The sequence below is a fragment of the Gossypium hirsutum genome, chromosome D02 (genome assembly GCF_007990345.1).
Source record: "Gossypium hirsutum isolate 1008001.06 chromosome D02, Gossypium_hirsutum_v2.1, whole genome shotgun sequence".
Classification (NCBI taxonomy): Eukaryota; Viridiplantae; Streptophyta; class Magnoliopsida; order Malvales; family Malvaceae; genus Gossypium; species Gossypium hirsutum.
Genome location: NC_053438.1, coordinates 19,764,853 through 19,773,447, shown reverse-complemented (window position 1 = coordinate 19,773,447; position 8,595 = coordinate 19,764,853).

The window sequence follows — 8,595 nt, the reverse complement described above, 5'->3', positions numbered from 1 at the left end:
TTGTTTTTTTTTTAGTTTTCAATAGTGGTTTCTTGGAGATTTTTTTTGTGGATTTCAATAAAATTTTGGATTTAGATTATCAAGAAACTTTGTGTTTCTATTGGAATAAGATTTTTATTTCTCTTCTCTTTTATCTTAATCTTTTTGTTTGCTTCAATTATTTTTCCGTTTGCTTGTTTTGTTGATTTAAATTTCACAATGAATTCATCTTTCCAAGTGATTGAGAAGTTGCATGTTCATGGAATAGTAATTGAAATATGTTGAAGATGGGTTTATATTGTGACTAGATTAATTATTCAATTCGTTGTTAATAATTAATGCGAACCGATTTCTAGTAGTGTTAGAAATTTCAAGTTCGAGATCCCATTTATGTAAACTGAGTCTATAAATATTAAATAAAGGTAATTATAGACTTATTATATAGGTGAATTTAATTTTGGATAGGTAGTTTAGCTGAATTAGTGATTAATTAAAGTTTAGGGACTAAATTGTAAAGTCCAATCGTTATAGATTTTTAATTAGAAAATGACTTAAGATCTAAAATAGAAATTAGATCTGTCAAGGTGGGTGTTAGCTGTTGGTGATGTTAATAGTGGATTAGCTAAATAAAATAAAGTTAATTAAGTTGTAACAATCCGTTTTCTAGTGGTATTGAAAACAACAGTTCTGAAATCCTATCTTCGATGATCAAGTCCATAAATATTATTATTTAATAATTACGAGATTATTATTAGTGTTAATATAAGTTTGGTCGATTAATTTTGTAAATTGGATAATTAATTAAGGTACAATGACTAAATTGTAAAAGTTCACAATTATAGATTTATAATTGAAGCGATGATGATAGAGTCCTCAAAATTATGACACAACAATGTGAACCTTGTTTACAAAATTTCCCATCATTTTGTATTTGCTTCAAATTGATCCCTAATTGATACCGGATTAATCTAAAGCTTTTGTAAGCTCGACTTAAACTCGAATTTGGTTGTATTATATGTTATGTTCGATCATATGTGGCAAATTGATATTGAACTAAAATTTTCAGTTTTGAATTGCATGTAAATATTTTGTAATTGTCTGTAGCACTTTATTACTAGGGTTCGGTAACCGGACCAGGTAAGGGGTGTTACATTAACATGCATGGACATGCTCACATGAATGGTGCAAAATTTCTTACCCATTCATATGCTACACACCATGAGTTCCCCAGAACCCATTTTCCGAACACCAAAATAGTAAAAGCCGTAGCTCGATGTGGATAGATGATGTCCACAAAACCAACTAAAAATCTGACTGAGGCAAGTGCACCAATCAATGATAGTATAGCTACGGTAAGCACATATATCATTCCCACGAAGACTAAAAGTACTAGTAATTACCATCTTTCTATTATTCAATACAAATTGGAGTGATTGATTAAAACTAAAATTAACTAAAGAACACGACAAAGAACAAAACAAGAAAATAAACGAGTAAACAACCAAGAAGCGAAACAATACCCATGAAAGAATTCACCTAGATTTTATTTATCATTATCGATCTAAATTACGCAATTTCTTCACTTAGGATCTTGATTTGTAAAAATCCCTAAATTATGGTAATATCTCTCTTCAAGACTAAGAGCAACCGACTCTAGGTTGATTAATTGAAATTTATCTCTAGTTAAAACCTTTATTATCGCATTAACTCGGTCTATGAATTCCCCTATTAGATTTGACTTTGATCTGGTATATTTATGTCGTCCTCTTTCTAGGATTGCGTGCAACTCCACTCAATCATGCTAGATCTACTCTTAAATAGGGTCTATTCCTCCTCTAATTTAAGCACATCAAGCATGGATTAATAGTCTAGAAATATTAAACCAAGAATTAAACACACATAATTGAGAATAATATCCAAGTATTTATTGTGTAAAAATAGAAATCAAATAATAGAATCCATCCTAGGGTTCTTCTCCCTAGTTATTTGGAAAATTAGTTCATGATAGCATATAAAAACATCCCAAAGACAGTATAACCACAAGAAATAAAGAAACTCATAATAAACTTTAAGAAAATCAACAGGAGATCTTCAATCTTGATGTAAATCTGCTTTAGATCCGGCTTCAATGGTGTTTTTCGAGTTGTTTTCTTGAGTATTCTAAGACGGCTCCTCCTATCTTCTTATTTGTGTTGTATATATGTCTTAGAATGTTTGAAAAACCTAAAAATTGTGTTTTCCCACATTTTTGGAGTACAATTCATGAAATTCACACGGTCTAGCACATAACCGTGTGGCAGCCTGTGTGGCTCACACGACCATGTGTCCAGCCCGTGTGGAATGACCTAGTCCGTGTAGCTCCTGAAACTTACTCCAATTTTCACTCGTTTTTTACTCATTTTGCTCCCAAATGATGTTCTAAGTATAGAAACATGAATTTAATGGATTAGGAGCATAAAATCCACCATTTTAAATCAAATAATCATCCAAAAACATATTAAGAATGAGGATAAAACATGTTACTTTTGAAATTTATCAATAAACCATTAGTAACAATATGCAATTAAACTACCAATAGTTTGTAGACAAGCTACCAATAAGATGCGATTAAACCGTCGGTACTCCAACAATAATCCGAAGGTGGAGATGTACTGCCAATACAATAATATGGATAAACCCCTAGTACTCCACAGAACTCCTCCATCACCCATTGGAAACATGAAAGTTTACCCATTTTTATATACCCTTTTTACTTAAAATCATACGGTTTCGATAAAATTCTTGTCGAAAAAATTATTAATTTTTACAAAAGAATTAAAGTGCACTTAAAATATGAACATGTTGAATTTTAGTTAATTTTATAATTAATTTTGATAAATTTTGGTTATTTTCGACATATTTGCACAAAGGGAGAAAAATGGCTCGGTAGACACTACTAGAAGCACAAAATCGAGAAGCAATTTGAAGTATCGAGGCGTGCTAAATTTCAGCCTAAGACGGCCAAAAATTATATGTATTAATTCATAATATAATTAATTTTAATTTATATCCAATTTAATTTGGGTTAATAAATTATTATTAATTAATTATGAAAAAGTGGTCCAATTGAACTGAACTGAGTGAACCGAATCGACCAAGAAATGGATAGCCCAAAAATCGTCCCAAGAGCTGACCCAACAGCTGATTAGCTGATTATTTAAGCTTGCAAAGAGGCCCTTGAAGACTTGTTCAAGTTGCATTCAAACCCCTCCACAATTGGTGGCTTTATAGATTTGCCCCAAGCCTAAATTAGCAAAGTTGAAACTATCAACCTTGCCACATGTGTGGCCAGCCAAGGGATGGCTCTTTCGCTGATAATTTTAGCTATTTTTATCAACCCTCCTCAGCTGTAAAAACCCCCTTAGGCTGGTCATTTTAGAAACACACCTTAAGCATTCACATCTTTCCTCTCTTCTCTCCACTTTCTCTCTTCATTTCCATTCCAAAATTCTCTTGCTATCTTGCCGATTTCTCCTATTGGGAAAGGGGCATTCATCAGCTATTTGGAGCAACAATTAAGTGTTAGCAACCTTTGTCGACGAGGACAACGGAGAAGGAAGAACGGAGCAACTAGTCAAGCCATGGAAAAACACCGGATTTGATTCTTGTTCCCTATCTTTTTAATTTTTGTTGTTGTTATGCTGAACATATCTATGAATATTTATGTTGTTGGAATGGTTAATTTAATCAATTTAGCTTGAATTTAATTCGTGTTAGGTTGATTGCATTTCGTTTGTTAAAATTATTAAAATTATGTTATGTTGTTATAGCATTGGTAAGATGCTTGATTAAATAAAATCATGACTAAGTTATTCTTGCATTGCAATTGTTAGGTAACTAATGAATTGATTATTTAAACAGATTGAAATTGTAATTAATGGACACAGTACTTAATCAGTGCATGTTTAATCATCTAAGGTAGCTGAGGGTTAGATTAGCAACGGTATCTGATGATACATTTGCCTTGCATAACTTGCAAGATTATTGTGATTAAATTGTTTCAAGGTAAGGATACTTTGTTACCTCACATAGTCTTTTATGTGCTTATTAAATCGAGTTAATTGTTTGAATTGACATAGGGATATGTACAGGAGATTATTTCGATTTAATAAGTATGTATGTGCAATAACATATTTGCCTATTAAGATTTGTTTAATCGGTTGAATTGATATAGGGATATAGTCAAGAGATAAATGGATTTTGGTAGGTGAGTATGCTTATAAGTTAGCAAATTACTGAGTTGCCGTGAACTTATTCGTAACAATATAAACATGAGTTTAATAATTCTAAGTTAAGAAATGTAATTAATCTAACACAATTATGTCATCTTGATTAAAATCGTATTTTGAAATCGTGCATTTGAGATTTATTTATTTAGTTCACTTAGTTTAAAATCTTTGTTTTAATCACCCTCTTCAAACAAAATATTTTTCTTCACCAAAGTGTTTTAAATAGCAATCATAAATAATTCTTTTCACAGTCCCTGTGGGTACGATAACTCGACATTTACTTGTCACTTTATTATTTGTTGCGATTGTATACACTGCACATTTCCGTCGTTCCACCCATCAAATCCCAAAATCAATGCAATGTAATATGACATGTAACAATAAAGCACATCATGCTTTATCAATAACAATTTCAATACAGTGGCATGCTAAACATACATTTAGTAAAACAAAATAAATGGTATGCCTTGCATACATTCAGTAAACAGTATTAATGGCATGCTGACATGATAGTAATATTCAATGTAATAGTCAATATCATGCTATACAAGCCAAGTAGTAATAATACAAAACAACCAATTTCAGCAGCCATACAATCGACTTTGCCGTTATAACACTTACTCAATCGATTGGTCATGTTATAAGTCTCTAAAACATTCAACCCTAGCACTTCAGCCACAAGGATATTCGACCAATCATCAATTTAACACTTGTGCATGCTTACAACAATCATTAACACAAAAATTTAGGACCCACACCTGATTTATGCAAATCCGCAGCACTAAACTTAACTTCGCAGTTTCTAAGACTCAGATCTGATAGATCTAGTTTAGATCTGTACCTAACATAGAGAATAATTGTTAAAAATCAGCCCTTAATCACCCTATATGGTTCAGCCATAAGAAACAAAGAGAGTGGCTTTTTAGATATGGTTTCTGATACCTCTATTTACACTTTTTCGGCTTAAACGGGAATGCGACCTACTTTTGATACTACTACTGATTCGAGCGATTTAGATATGAACCTTCAATCAACAAAATCACAAAAAAGAGTACTTGTGAGAATCGACCATTAGAGAAAATAAGAAGAAATTACAAGATCAGATCTGACCGATAACAACTTACACTTCCCGAATTCAGATTTATGGTAACAGATCAACACATAAAAATGAATGTTCACTAGCACAGGGCCAAAGAAGATTCACCAATTGTCGAAACCATCTTTTTAAAAACAAAAAATAGTCGTCGACTTTAAAAACGAAAATTGGAGCCGCCACCGATCTTTTATTGAGGTGTGATCGGATCACCTTGAAAATAATTTTAGGTCTGCAAATTTTGAGAAAAAAAGGTTCGAGAGTCGGTTACTCACGAGGAAGGGTTAGCACCCTCGTGACGCCCAAAATTGGTACCAAATTGATTGTTTAATGTCTTAGTTTTGAAATTTTGAAAAGATTTTAAAATACGATCCTTCCTTTTTTATTAATATTAATTTTATAAAAGATGCTTGGATAAATCGAGGCGAATTCTAAAGACCTTCTCTTCTCAGAGTGATAAAATGTCATGCCCAATACATTAGGACACGACATTTTTAGTCCTCGAGAATAAGCTTGTCTTTTAATTTTCAAAACCCTTGCGGTGAAGTTAAAAAGGGATATTCAATTAATTTAAGTCAGATGAAAAATTGAAACCCAATACGTTAGGGCACAATTTCTCAAAATTCCTAGCATTGAATATAACCCTTATTATTTTTTTAAAATTTTCATTTCGAGAAAACGACATGTCACATCCAATACATTAGGACACGATGTATCAAATTCCCAAGAATGAGTTTTTATTTATGTGTTTTGATTAAGGCAAATTTTCGATTATTTAGATTCGACGAGGAAAATTTGAACCCAATACGTTAGGGCTCAATTCTTTCGAAGATCCCAAATACCGAACTTTGCGTTATCTTTGAAAACTTTTGTATGAAATAACTTTGTCATTTGTAATCTTTTGAATGAATAAAAACGATTGAATAATAATGTACAACGTGAAATGATAATTCATAAACTAGAGCATACACTAATGAATAACAAAGGTTCAATATATACGAATAAACAATATCTTATACATAAGAGCAACAATTTTACATCTTACATTATGCAAATACTAACATCCATATTAGCAAGCAAAATGAATTAAAAGGTTAATCTTTAAAAAATAACAAGCGAATTAAATAAAATGTAACAAGTTTTTAAATAACAAAAAAAAAGTAACATGAAAGAAGGGAAATTATATATTAAAATAAGTTTAAAATAATATATATACATGAAAGTTAGAAATAAACCAAAAATATAGTTAAAAACAAATCATTTGAATCAATAGTATTTTATGTACATACATATGTATAATAAAAATAATTTAATATAAGTTGTATACATAAAAAATATTAAATAGGGATATTATCATATAAATCTTTAAAGATGAAATATATAAAAATGGCTTTTAAAAGTATATTATAAAATAAAAGTTATTAAAAATATATTATATTGGATTAATAAAAAAGTAATTCATCACAAAGTTAAAATAATAATGTATGATAGTAATAAAATAAAAGAATTTAAAAATAATAGTGCATAATAAAGTAATATATATGTAAAAACAATAAGTAACCGAAAATGTAACCAAATATAACAATAATGTCAATAAAAATAAAAAAAATAATAATAAATTAATATTAAACTAATTAATAAGACAATGGGCTGATTTGGAACTAAAATAGAAATTCACGGGTAAATCTGAAATAAATAAAATGAAAGAACCAAATTACAAAGCGCGAATAACATGGGGACTAAAATAGGAAATATTCCTTGCCCAGTAAAACGCCGCGCAGCAAATGGATCAAAATGGAGTCAGCAACAAATTATGCAGCCCAATTTAAAGAAGCAGCAAAAACTAGATTGAAACCAAACACAAACAAGAGGACTTGGAGCGCAAATAACCCTCCCCATACCAAAACACGCGGGTCAAGCTGCAATCGGATCGGGTCATCGGGTCATGGCTCAATACGAGCACCGTTTTAGTGCCACTGAAATAGGCCCTAAACGGTGCCGTTTTACACTCCTAACAAAAGTCCCTAAAGAACCCTAAATCAGATCCCCAAATCAGTTTCAAAGCAAGATAGAAATCAACCCTTTAACCTCCTTTCAGCGTCACTTCAAAATTGAAGGTCCCTCCCCTCCCATTCAACCTCGACCTGAATGAATGAGGGATTCGGCGACGTACCGACCCCCGGTATGATCCCTAAGCCCCTTTTTTATCTCTTTTTTTATTATCAATCGATCAAAAAAAGTAAAAATAAAACAAAACGCAACCGAGGAAGGAAGAAAAATAACTCGAATCTCCTTTAAAAATTGTTTTCTATTGCTTTCTCTTTTTCTTTTTTCTTTTTTGTTTTTGATACAATCCCCCCCTTTCTGTTCTATTTGACATCGGTTTATATACCCCAAAAGATACAAAATAAAAATCATCAAAAAAAAGAAAAATCAAAATCTGTCATTCTCTTTTGTTTTCTTCTTCTTCTTTTTTTTTTGCTTATTTGTGTGCTGTTGGTCCGTTTTGCTGCTTGCATTTGTTTGTCCTTCTTGCAGGTACAGCGTACGGAGGGTGGACGTGGCACGTACGGAGGCGCGCGTGAGGCCGAGGGAAAGCTCTGGTGGCTGCGGCGCTGGAGCTGTTAGGGTTTCTGACTTATGGTTTAGGCTAGTCGGGCCAGGGTATTGGGCTTAGGTTTAGGCTAATTGGGTTTAGTGTTTGAGCCACTTGAGCCCATTGAAATTTAAACTGTGGCCTATTTAAAATTGGTTCTATTTTTATTTAAAATTGGGCCGGGCAAATTGGGTATTACACCAATGATGTATGGTGGTTTCGGCAACAAAACAATGTGAGACAAATAGAGAAAAAAACAGAAGCGAAACAAAAGGGTGATGATAAGGGTGGAAAATGACAGCAAGGGTACAGCAACGATGTAAAGAACAACAACAATAAAAAAAAGGGGGGAGGGAGGTGGCAGCACAGTTGAAAAAGGAAGATATGAGAGAAAAGTGAAGAAGAAGAGAGGGTGATGGTGTGCAAAATGAGCAAATGAGGTTGATAGAAAAGCGAAAAATACCATTTATACCTAGGGTTTCTAGGTAGGGATGACACAATTAGGTTTTTGGGCAAAAATACAACAAATAAAACTTATATAGGAGAGGGGAATTAAACTCGGGTCTTTAGGATAGATACACTAATACTTAACCATTAGACTAATAAGTTATTTTTGCTACAAAACCATGCAAAATTAACAATAAAAATTTGGGATGTGA